Source organism: Bos javanicus, chromosome 7 (genome assembly GCF_032452875.1).
Source record: "Bos javanicus breed banteng chromosome 7, ARS-OSU_banteng_1.0, whole genome shotgun sequence".
NCBI lineage: Eukaryota > Metazoa > Chordata > Mammalia > Artiodactyla > Bovidae > Bos > Bos javanicus.
Genome location: NC_083874.1, coordinates 65,007,426 through 65,020,778, shown reverse-complemented (window position 1 = coordinate 65,020,778; position 13,353 = coordinate 65,007,426).

Below are 13,353 nucleotides of genomic sequence, written 5' to 3'. Positions count from 1 at the left end.
TCTTGCTTGTGCCCCAGCCCATGGACCTTCTTGCTCTTCCTCAGAGTGCCTCAGGCATGTTCCTGCCACTTGGCTTTTGCACTTGCTGTTCCCTCTGTCTGGAATACCCACTCTTCCTTCACTAGATCCTAGCCCTATGACTTCTGTTTTTTTTCCAAATGAAAACGATCACAATTGTAATTGTAAAATAGTAAGAAAATGTTACAAATTACATTTATGCCAAATAAATATGAAGACTTAGATGACAATATTTTTCTCAGAAAACATACATTACCAAACACAACTCAAGAAGAAAGAGGAATCTTGAATATCACAATAACTATTAAAAAGAAAAACTAAACAGATAATAAAAAAACCATCCCCAGCCCTTCTTTCAAAGAGGAAAGGCACCAAACCCAGGGATTGTCACAGGCAAGGTTTACAATCCTTCAAGGAATTTTTCAAGGGAAGATTATATTTTAATAGTATTTATATATTTTTTAAGCTACCTGGTGATTTTTAATATTTATTGCCCTTGTTTATTGAGGTAAAAATATACATAATATAAAATATACCATTTTAACCATTCAGTGGCATTAAATACATTCACATTGTTTTGCAGCCATCACTTCCATCCATTTCTGGGACATTTTCATCTTCCCAACCTGAAACTCTGTATCCACTGAACACTAACTCCCCAATTTCCATCCTTCACCCTGCTCCCCTCAACCCCTGGTAACCACCCACCACTCTATTTTCTGTCTTTATGAACTTGCCTGTTCTAGGTACTTTTGCCTGGAAAATCCCATGGACGGAGGAGCCTGGTAGGCTGCAGTCCATGGGGTTGCTAAGAGTCAGACACGACTGAGCGACTTCACTTTCACTTTTCACTTTCATGCATTGGAGAAGGAAATGGCAACCCACTCCAGTGTTCTTGCCTGGAGAATCCCAGGGACGGGGGAGCCTGGTGGGCTGCCATCTATGGGGTCGCACAGAGTCGGACACGACTGAAGCGACTTAGCGGTAGCAGCAGGTACTCCATATAAGTGGAATCATACCATATTTGACTTTTCGTGTCTGGCTTATTTCACTTATCATAATGTTTTCAAGATTCATCCACGCTGTAGCATGTGTCAGAATTTCACCTTTCTTTTTAGTTTGAATAATATTCTATTGTACATATACACATATTTTGCTTTTCTATTCATCTAAGGGTGGGCAATGGTGAACAACGCTGCTCTGAATCGCCCTGTGGGTTTTACACTGCAGCTGATGTTCAGTGTTTCTATAATTGGATTTCCATCCTCTCTCTTTGACAAAAGTGGAATTTCCTTTTGGGAAACAAAAGGAAATTTTTGTGTTTTTTCCATTGAGGAAAACACAATGTTGCAACACTTAAGCACCTCTACAGCACCCAGCACAATGCTAGAAACCCATGAGGCGCTCCGTAATTTGGCCTGACTTTGAGGTTTTGCCCTCTCTTTCCCTTCTAGTTACACTGGTCTTATGAATTTGCCTCAAATGCAGATTCATTCCTCAAATAAATAAATGCAAATGTATTCCTCAAATGCACCAAGTTGATAATGGTCTCAGGGCCTTTGCAAAATTGCTGGGCCATTGCTTCTTTTCCTCTAAACCTTTGCACATGGTTCTCTCCCTCCCGTCTCTTAGGGAACAAATCAAATGTTCTTTAGAGCGAGCTTCCCTCACTAGCTGATCTAAAATATCAGAAAGTGGCTCCATCATCTCCTTTCGCTTGATTTTGCTTTAGAACAGGTATCATTTTTCATTTCCCTAACTAGAATGTTAAGCTTCAAGCAAGAAGGAACTTCGTAAGTTTTTGTCCTTCTACGTTATGCCCTGCCTCTACTAGCACATACTTCTCTTTTTGTGAATCAGAAAATGAGTGCTCCTGCCAAGTAGAGGAATTTGCCTAAAGGGTGCTCATCTCTGCCCTGGTCATAGCAGAGCTAGCAGAGCCAGGGCACCTGGATTTCAGCTCTTATTCCTGCTCAACCACAGGGAGCTGAGCTGTGGCTACTTCAGGCCTGCAACACAGTTGCTGCTGCTGCTGCTGCTAAGTCGCTTCAGTCGTGTCCAACTCTGTTCGACCCCACAGACGGCAGCCCACCAGGCTCCGCCGTCCCTGGGATTCTCCTAGCAAGAACACTGAAGTGGGTTGCCATTTCCTTCTCCAGTGCATGAAAGTGAAAAGTGAAAGTGAAGTCACTCAGTAAGTGTCCGACTCTTCATGACCCCATGGACTGCAGCCTACCAGGCTCCTCCGTCCATAGGATTCTCCAGGCAAGAGTACTGGAGTGGGGTGCCTAATCACCAGCTGAGTGAAGTATAGCACCTGAGGTCATGGATGGGAGAATCTTCAGTGTCTCTCTCTTCCCCATCCCTTCTAGCTCCCAGAAGGAGTCTGCACAAAATTGGATTTAAGCTGTTTCTTATGTTTTATCTGAGGGACTTGTTGATCAAAGCTTCACATCAGCTGGATTAGCCCTCACTAGAAACTCTAGCCCACAAACCCAGCTCTAATTTCAGGACTCTTTGAGCACAATGTAAGACGTGCCAGGCCTGGGTGGTGAGCCTGCGGGTGAGGGTGGTGATCCTCTCAGGGCTTTATCACACTCATCAAGACAATACCACTGGAGACATGTGAGCGGCACAGGAGCTAAGGCTTTTTTCCTGGGGAAACTGATCAAGTCATCAACTGAAATTGAACAAGAAATGTTGCTTTCATACCCAGACAAAACTATAATTTGAAAAGATACATGCACCCCTATGTTCATAGCAGCACTATTTACAATAGCCAAGTCATGGAAACAATCTAAATGTCCATAGACAGATGAGTGGGTTAGTGCCGGGGTTCAGCCCCGGTGGATCCAGGGAATTCGAAGCGGGACGGCGTCGTCGTCGAGGATCAGGAAACAATTGCTTAATTAAACGTTAATTAAGGATATAAAGAGTAATAGAGTAAGGATAGCTCAGTGAGGAAATTCAGTGGAGAAAAGAGGCTGAATAATTCAGCCAGAAGGTGAGAGAAAAAACGACATGGGGAGATCAAGTTTCGGTGAACAAGGCCCGCACTTTATTTTTCAAAGTAGTTTTTATACCTTAAGTTACGCATAGAGGATAATGGGGGAAGGGGTAGAGTCATGCAGTAAGCCAGGCTTTCTTCCTGCAAACTTATCATATGCAAAAGTTTACGTTATTTGCATCATCTTCTGGCCTGGAGGCCTGTTAACATTTTAAGACCCTTTCTTCAGAAAACTTATTTTTCTCTAAAGGTGATTAGTCAGGCGTCACCCTCCAAAAGCATTAGATAAAGTTGCATTCCTACAGGGCAAAGGTGTGGTGGGCTGTAACAAGAAAAAGAATTAACTCAAGGGTCCAAGGTTACAAACTTAAAGCTACTACTTACACCGATTATATTAATCAATACACTGCCAGGGACACAGTAGGTAAGGGATATGGAAACTTATCAGCAAACATTGGCCCAACAAGTGAAAAACCCTTCACCAATACAATTTCTAATCAATCTTTTAACTGCTCAAAGGAATCTGTATTTAGACAGTTTAGAACATCTCATGCCTCTCACAATTGGGAGGCTCTGAACAATCACATGTGGCCGGAAAAACCTATTCAGGCAGGCTAGAGGACTTCCAAAGGAGTTTGTAGGTTGAAACACTGTCACACCCAGGAATTATTAACTGGAGCTGTAAGTTAACTCTTTTTTCAGAGAGAGGTAGTGGGGGACAGCCCCCCGTAAAGTCAGAGGTGTAGGTGAGAGCACAAAGCAGAAAGTAGGCAGACTCTGGTTTTGGGGGTAGATGCTCGAGAATTTCCAGGGGGACTCCTGAGGCTTGATCCCGCCTTTGCGTATGCCGAGCCTCCTTCCTCACGACCTTTGCCACGGGCAGAGCTCCTCATGCTGGCTTCCGGCAGGTAAGGAAGATGTGGTACATGCATACAATAGAATATTACTCAGCCATAAAAAAGAACAAAATAACGCCATTTGCAGCAATGTGGATGGACCTAGAGATTATCATACAAAGTGAAATAAGAAAGAGACAAATACCATATGATGTCACTTATATGTGGAATCTAAAATACAGCACAAATGAACATATTTTCAAAGCAGAAACAGACACACAGACAAAGAGAACAGACTTATGGTTGCTGAGGGGGAGGTGGGGTGGGAAAAGGAAGGCTTGGGAGTTTGGGATTAGCAGATGCAAACTTGTATATATAGGATGGATAAACAAAGAGATCCTACTGTATAGCAAAGGGGACTATTATATATTCAGTATCCTGTGATAAACCAAAATGGAAAAGAATATGAAAAATAATATATATATGTATAACTGAGTCACTTTGCTTACAGCAGAAATTAACACATTGTAAATCAACTATACTTCAATAAAATTTTAAAAATAAAACTAAAAATTTTTTTTTAACTTTTAATTTCATATTTTGGTATAATCAATTAACAACGCTGAGATAGTTTCAGGAGGGCAGCATAGGCACTCAGCCATACATATACATGTATCCATTCTCTCTCAAACTTCCCCCTTATCCAGGCTGCCACATAACACCAAGCAGATTTTCCTGTGCTATTATGGGCACTAAAGGAGATAATTTGCACAAAGGGCTTACCACAGACCCTGGTCTAATGTGACTAGTAGCTGTGGTTGAAGTAAAGGTTCAGCATCCAGAGGTACACTGAGGGTGAACAGGATTTTGGCTATATGGCAAAAACCTCCACCTCCAGGCCTAGCCTCTCCCATCTCACCCATCATGCTCCTTGTCACTCACTCCGAACCAGCCACACCCACCTTCCTTCTGGTCCTTAAATGCTTTATGCTCATTCCAGCTGCAAAGGCTTTGAGCTAGCCCTTGCCTCTCTTTCCCTGGATCTTCCACCCATCATTGCTCTCTCTCAGCTTTCAGATCTCAGCTTAAAGACCTCCCTCCTCACAGAGACCCTCCCTCACCATCAACCTGCACATGGTTCTCTTCTACTTTACATCTTGCTGCGTTCTCTTCATAGTGCATATCCCTCTGAGTGATAGTTTTATGTATTTGCTTGTTGACTTGTTTATTACTGAGCTTCTCCAAATAGAATATCAGCTGTGTGGGGCTGAGATTTCAATAGCTCATTCTTGCTCTATCCCCACATCCTGCATGCCTGGCACATAGAAAGGGTTGAATGCACACATCTGATGAGTGGTTAGTGTCTTCTCTTTCCTCCTATCTTCCCATCTTAACTTCCTTTTCTTTTCTTTTTTCCTTTATTTTTATGATTTGCTTATTGTCTTGCTCACTCTTCAGTTTTCCACTTGTCATCAGCAACAGGTAGATTTTTAGTATACCCAGACATCCTTTAGCAAGAAGGGTCAGTTGGAAGAGAGATAAGATAGGTGCAGGCCATCAGCCTTCCTTATGAGGATACAAAAACCTTTCCTTCTTGACGGCCTCACCTTAGCTTTCTTAATGTGGTTGACCCCATTTGTCAAGGGCTCTACCCTCAGGTTGGTCTGGCCTAGGCTGAGCTAAGGGTGTGTGAAAGTGGAATGGATCAGCAAGTCAGGAGGTGTTCGTGTGATAACCAGTCTACTTCTAACACTGTTTGACCTTGGCCAAGGGCCTTAGCTACTCTGAGCCTCCGATTCCTTGTAGGTGAAATGAGGATAATCGTGACTCCATAATATAATTTCCAAACCAGTGAGAGAGAGGTCTCCTTGACTCTCAGAAAAACACAGGAAATTCTGATTGTTGGATTTCTGGTGTGTGCAAGTCTGAAGACTTCTTGCCCCTTCTCTTCTGCGAGATGGTCAAGGTCGTCATACACTCTCAGAGAAACCTGCCTAAGCTCCCTAGTTCTGTGACCTCTTAGCAATGCCTTTCCTTAAGAGTCGCAGTATTTCCAGTTACAGGGTGATTGATACCTGTCTCCTCCACTGGACTGTGAGCCCCGTGAGGACAGGGAGCATCTTGTGTTTGTTTGTTTTGCTCTCCAGCTTACCCTCAATGCCTGATGCAGTACCTGATCCCAAAAAGGTTCTCCACAAACATTTGGGAAATGAATCAATCCATGAATCAAACATTCACCTCTTTAAAACCTGCACTCAGAAAATTTATTAATTTTGGTGTCAGTAACCCAAATTGCTCTCTCTACCAGACTGGTCATTTAACAAGTTCAAACTTCTAAATATAGAGCAAGAGAACCCAAGTCCTGCAGTTGAAATTTCCCCACATGGCTCTGATAAGCCTGGATCAGTCCAGATTTTGCCCTTACCCTCATTGCAGCTTCACACCTGTCACTCAAATTCTCTGAGCATCATATTTATCATGAATGGATCTAGGAGTGTGCATGGTAGCAGGAATTAGAGCAGTCTCAATAAATACAGAATATGACTGCATTAAATAAAGCACTTGAACCAGATGCTTGTTAAGGTGTTTTTCAATTCTAAAATTCTGGGATTCAGTCTTGCAGGGTAGGATGGGAGAAGGGGAGCCAGACATGGTGCTTCAGTCCAGTGTGTGCATTTAGTGGCATTTCAGCTCCTGGTTTGAATAAAAAGAAAGAGTTTGTAGGAAGCCTATTTGAAATGACCTCTAGACAGAAAATTGTCTGTCTCTTGCTTGGAGCCTACTTTGTCATTTCCACACTGAGATGCCAATTAAACCTATTCTGCCAACTATAAAGGAATGCTATTGGATCAAGACAGTGGATGTAGAAGGTGCCTCAAGTATAACAGAATACGATTATCTGAAAGAGAAGAGAAGGCCATACATCTCAAGAGCAAATATCCTATGTCATTGAGTGGGTACATCTTACAGTATTAGTCAGAAGGGTCAGATGCAAATATCAGATGCAAAAGAAGCCATCCTCCTCCTAGCACTGCCACTAAAATAAATATCAGGGCTTCCTCTATAGTTGCTTTTCATTTATGCATAAAAGAAGAAAGTTGCACAAATTACAAACAGAGATGTGGTGGGGTGCAGTGGGAAGGGGCTTCCTAGAAGTCTGAGGCTCTTGGAGAAGTGTCACTGTCTGTGAGTGTTTCTGTAAAATAAAAGATTGGGTATTCTATAACCCAGTGGTCTTAACTTTGGCTGTATATAAAGTCATCTGGGGATGTTTGTAAACTCTGGATGCCCACCGTGCACCCCAGACCAATTAAGTCAGAACCTCTGAGGGTAAGACTCAGTTATTGCTGCTGCTGCTGCTGCTGCTAAGTCGCTTCAGTCGTGTCCAACTCTGTGCGACCCCATAGACGGCAGCCCACCAGGCTCCCCCGTCCCTGGGATTCTCCAGGCAAGAATACTGGAGTGGGTTGCCATTTCCTTCTCCAATGCATGAAAGTGAAAAGTGAAAGTGAAGTCACTCAGTTGTGTCTGACACTCAGAGACCCCATGGACTGCAGCCTTCCAGGCTCCTCCGCCCATGGGATTTTCCAGGCGAGAGTACTGGAGTGGGTTGCCAGTGCCTTCTCCATCAGTTATTCCTAGGTGATTCCAATCTGTGACCAAGTTTGAGCAAACCAGTGCTCGAGACTTTTGGCTCTAAAACTCTTCTAAGGTTTCCTTTGGTCTAAGTGGCACATCACAGGATGTTCCACTAGGTGGCACCTTCCAGCAAACTTCAGTGGGTCCAGAGAGGTCTTTAACTGTAAGGAATGATTTCAGAAAACAAGACTTGGTGGTCTTGGACTTCCCTGGTGGCACAGTGGATAGGAATCCACCTGTCAATGCAGGAGACATGGGTTCGATCCCTGGTGCAGGAAGATTCCTCATGCCATAGAACAACTAAGCCCACATGCTGCAACTACTGAAGCCCACGCACCTAGAGCCTGTGCTCTGCAACAAGAGAAGCCACTGCAATGAGAAGCCCGTGCACCGCAACTGGAGAGCAGCCCCCACTCTCTGCAACTAGAGAAAGCCCGCATGCAGCAAAGAAGACCCAGCACAGCCAAAAGTAAATAAATGTAGCAGTGTGTGCATGTCAAAAAAATATTTGAAGACTTGATGGTCTTCACCCGTGACATCTGCAGTCTTGATGAGAGGCTGAACTTGTTACTTAACAACTTGCTGGTGAGCACTGGAGCCACAGAATGTTAGCTTTTGCCCCTGCTAGGGAACTGGGGTAATGGAGAGGGGCAGCTCCATCCTTTACTGCCAGGCTCACTCATTCAGCAGGGCACACTGGTCTCTTCCCCTAATCTGTCCAACAGGAACACTACCGCTCTCCACATCCCACCCCCACCTCCCACCCTTGATCAGAAGTCCTCGATGAGTTCTGTTACGGGCAGTAGTGAACAGCTGTTCTTTTTATCAGGTCAGTTAACAACACCCTGATTATTCTTGGGGGATTTGCCTTTCTGCATCTCAGCTGGGAGGTTGGATCAGAGCTGACTCCACCCTTAGCTTCTGGCTTAGCCAATCAGAGTATGGTCTCTGCTCCTACTGCAGTGATTGGTCCAGGGATGGATTCCTGACCTACCCAAGGCAAAGCAAAACAATCCCGTTTAGATTTTGTGACTTTTATCAAGAAGTAGTGGTTCCTTCCTGACCCATGATGAAGAGTGGACCGGATGTCTTACCCTTGTTCCTCCTCCCGCTCCCCGCCCCCCCCCCCGCCCCCCCCGCAAGGAGGCTATATAATATACCTCAGTGGGCTTCCTTGCCCTCTATCTTCCTGTTACGGCAACCCTTGGGGAGCCAGGGCAGGATACCTAAGGGAGGGAGAAGAGTCAGGTAAGGATGTTTCTTTCCCCAGCTTCCTTATGGGTTATGTCAGAGTCGGACACGACTGAAGCGACGTAGCAGCAGCAGCAGCAGAGGCTGGCTGTGTAAACCGCTAAAGGCCACAGCTCTTGTCCGGCAGGCCTCCTCTCTGGGTTCTGAGAACGGCCCTCCCCGCCACGCCCCCTTCAGGCTAAGGGCCGGACAGCGCACCGCTGTTTCTAGTAACAGAGTACTGCACTGTTCCGCTCGTTACCCTATACCCTTCCCAGTATCCTCGTGGTAAACGTGCCTCACATTTCCCAGCCTGGAATAATCATGCGTTCTCTGCTGAGATTTTGAGTCAAGTGGAGAAGCTTCCTGAGACCCTGAGGACACCACCACCAGAGAGGAAGGTGGAGCTGAGAGATCGCCCAGTTACCGAGGCCAAATCCTGATGTCATTCATCCCTGCCTCCACTCCAGCTCACCTCCCACATTCGTACAATTACCTAATAACACTGGTTTTATTGCCTAATAAATTTTAAATGTATCCCTTCCCCTCTAGGCCTACTATATAAGACATATTTCAGGTGACTGCAAGAATCTGTGATCAGAGCTCTGCTATCTCAAATAGCCAAATTCTCTACCTTGCGCACCAGCCTCACTTATTGGCAGGCCCTTGGACCATGATTTGCCTGACTTGAATCAAAAGGATGAGCATAGCCATTCAGATTTTGTCTTGGGAATTGGAAACAAGTGGCACAGAGAGAAGAAGGCAGCTGGTTGTGGTCCCTGAAGATGGAAGTTCAGGTGGCATTGGGGTGGAGACTACTCTTAGGGCACACACAAGGAGAAGTTATGGGAAAGCAGAAACCATCAATAACACAAGAAGTGTATTAGTTTTAAAAGTGAAGACAGAGGAGCAGAGATGCTGAAAGAGTTAATCATGAAAGATAACCGCCTTGGCTCCTGGTTTCCTAGTTCAAGTCCAGATTTCTGGGATGCCTGTCCAGATCCAGATCCCTGCTCTAGGGCTTCTGTGGGGTTGCCTGATGTATATGTAGCCTTTCCTTGGATTTATGAGTGAGTCTCTGTCCCTTATGATCAAAAGGGCCTTGGCCTTGATACCGTGGTCTTAGAGTCCAAGTTAAAGTGTTTATCATCTCTCACTTGAATTGTTGCAGTAGTCGCCTAACTCCTCCACCAGCATCAGTGGAGCATCTCTTCAGTCCAGCATCTCTTAAAAGTCCATACTCCCACTGTAGTGACTATACTGGTACACAGGCTTGCCATGTTACTTCCCGCTGGTGATCTCCCCATTGTCTTCACAATGGAGTTCAAGCTGCTGGCCTTGAACTCTGGGTAAAACTGCTAGTAGTTCCTTACAATGGCACCCCACTCCAGTACTCTTGCCTGGAAAATCCCATGGACTGAGGAGCCTGGTAGGCTGCAGTCCATGGGGTCGCTGGGAGTCGGACACGACTGAGCGACTTCACTTTCACTTTTCACTTTCATGCATTGGAGAAGGAAGTGGCAACCCACTCCAGTGTTCTTGCCTGGAGAATCCCAGGGATGGGGGAGCCTGGTGGGCTGCCATCTCTGGGGTCGCACAGAGTCGGACACGACTGAAGTGACTTAGCAGCAGCAGCAGCAGTTCCTTACCATCACTTTGTGGTCTATTACCCCCATGCCCTTGCTCACACTGTTCCCTCTTCCAGCGTTGCCCATTCTTCCCCAGACTAGACGTTATCTGCTCCTCCCTTACCTCCTCACTGACTCCTCCCCATCCCCTCCCCCATCCCCAACCTCTCCCACCACCCCCGACCCGGCCAAGCCATGCAGTAGAGCTAAGAGCCCATACTGCTAGGGTAATTTTCCCCACTCTACTCGGGTAATTTCTATTTTAGCATTTACATATTAATAAAGATGATGGGTATCCTGTTAGCTAACATTGATGGAGCTCTCTTGTTACATACCCAACTCTAAGTCTGCACTTTACATTCTTTCTTTTAATTCTCACCAAAACTCTCCAAGTTAGGTTTGCTTATTATTCCTATTTTCCAGACCTCCACCCTGTGTGCTCAGTCATGTCTGACTCTTCGTGACCCCATGGAGTATAGCCCCACGCTCCTCTACCCGTGGGATTTCCCAGGCAAGAATACTGAAGTGGATTGCCATTTCCTCCTCCAGGGGATCTTTCTGACCCAGGGACTAAACCCATATCTTTCAAGTTTCCTGCATTGCAGGCAGGTTCTTTACCATTTTGAAGTAGAGAGGTGCCATAACCTGCCCAAATAGGAAAGGGTAGACACAGATCTACTGTTCATGTCTTTTCAACAACAGCTTTATGGAGATATTATTCACATGCCATTCAATTCATTTACCCACTTCAAGTATCCAATTCAATGAATTTTAGTATATTCATAGAGCTGTGTGTAACCACCACCATAATCAGTTTTAGAATATTTTCATCACCCCAAAAGAAACTCAGACTCGTTAATTACTCATTTTTTTGCTACTACTCTTAGCAGCTGGCACGGTGCCCAGCATAGTATCTGTTCAACCAGCACATTTTAATGAATGAATGGCTGCCTACGTAAGAGGACAGCGGAAGCTGCAAAGAGAGGCTGCACAATGCCTTTTAAAGCATCTCAACATTAATCTAGGGATTTGCCTGATTCTTCAATTTATTTTGCACTGTTTCTCTCTAGTAATAACCATTGCTAATTATCTTTTATGTGCCAAACCATATCCTGAGTGATTTGCCTATGTTATCTTATTAATACTCAAAACAACACTGTATCCATAACACAGATGAGAAAACCAACTTGGGATTTAATCAACCTGCCTAAAGTCATACAACTTACAGGCATCACCATTCTAACATTAAGTAAGCTGCCACCACCTGTGATTGAAGACAACCGCGCCTGGGCACTATGCTAAGTTCTTTACGTCCATCATCCATTTCGTTATTTAGTCATTCATTCAGTAGATACTACTGAGAACCTACTACATGCCAGGCACTCTGACAAGCAGGCAAACAGATCATTTATGGTCTCCCAGGACTCATGTTCTAGTGGTAGAAGTTCAGTTTAGTTCAGTGACTCAGTCATATCCGACTCTTTGTGACCCCACGGACTGCGGCACGCCAGGCCTCCCTGTCCATCACCAACTCCCGGAGCCTACTCAAACTCATGTCCACTGAGTCGGTGATGCCATCCGACCATCTCATCCTCTGTCATCCCCTTATCCTCCTGCCTTCAATCTTTCCCAGAATCCCAGTCTTTTCCAGTGAGTCAGTTATTCGCATTAGGTGGCCAAAGTATTGGAGTTTCAGCTTCAACATCAGTCCTTCAAATGAATATTTAGGACTGATTTCCTTTAGGATGGACTGGTTGGATCTCCTTGCAGTTCAAGGGACTCTCAAGAGTCTTCTCCAACACCACAGTTCAAAAGCATCAATTCTTCAGCGCTCAGTTTTCTTTATGGTCCAACTCTCACATCCAAACATGACTACTGGAGAAACCATAGCCTTGACTAGATGGACCTTTGTTGACAAAGTAATGTCTCTGCTTTTTAATATGCTGTCTAGGTTGGACATAACTTTTCTCCCAAGGAACAAACATCTTTTAATTTCATGGCTGCAGTCACCATTTGCAGTGATTTTGGAGCCCCCAAAATAAAGTCTGTCTCTGTTTCCACTGTTTCCCCATCTATTTCCCATGAAATGATGGGACCAGATGCCATGATCTTAGTTTTCTGAATGTTGAGCTTTAAGCCAACTTTTTCACTCTCCTCTTTCACTTTCATCAAGAGGCTCCTTAGTTCTTCACTTTCTGCCATAAGGGTGGTGTCATCTGCATATCTGAGGTTATTGATATTTCTCCCAGCAATCTTGATTCCAGCTTGTGCTTCTTCCAGCCCAGGGTTTCTCATGATGTACTTTGCATATAAGTTAAATAAGCAGGGTGACAATATACAGCCTTGATGTACTCCTTTCCTTATTTGGAACCAATCTGTTGTTCCCTGTCCAGTTCTAATTGTTGCTTCCTGACCTGCATACAGATTTCTCAAGAGGCAGGTTAGGTGGTCTGGTATTGCCATCTCTTGAAGAATTTTCCACAGTTTGTGGTGATCCACACAGTCAGAGGCTTTGGCATAGTCAATAAAGCAGAAATAGTTGTTTTTCTGGAACTCTCTTGCTTTTTCGATAATCTAATGGATGTTGGCAATTTGATCTCTGGTTCCTCTGCCTTTTCCAAATCCAGCTTGAACATCTGGAAGTTCACAGTTCATGTATTGCTGAAGCCTGGCTTGGAGAATTTTGAGCATTACTTTACTAGCGTGTAAGATGAGTGCAGTTGTGTGGTAGTTTGAGCATTCTTTGGCATTGCCTTTCTTTGGGATTGGAATGAAAACTGACCTTTTCCAGTCCTGTGGCTACTAATGAGTTTTCCAAATTTGCTGGCATATTGAGTGCAGCACTTTCACAGCATCACCTTTTAGGATTTGAAATAGCTCAACTGGAATTCCATCACCTCCACTAGCTTTGTTCATAGTGATGCTTCCTAAGGCCCACTTGACTTCACATTCCAGGATGTCTGGTTCTAGGTGAATGATCATACCATGGTGATTA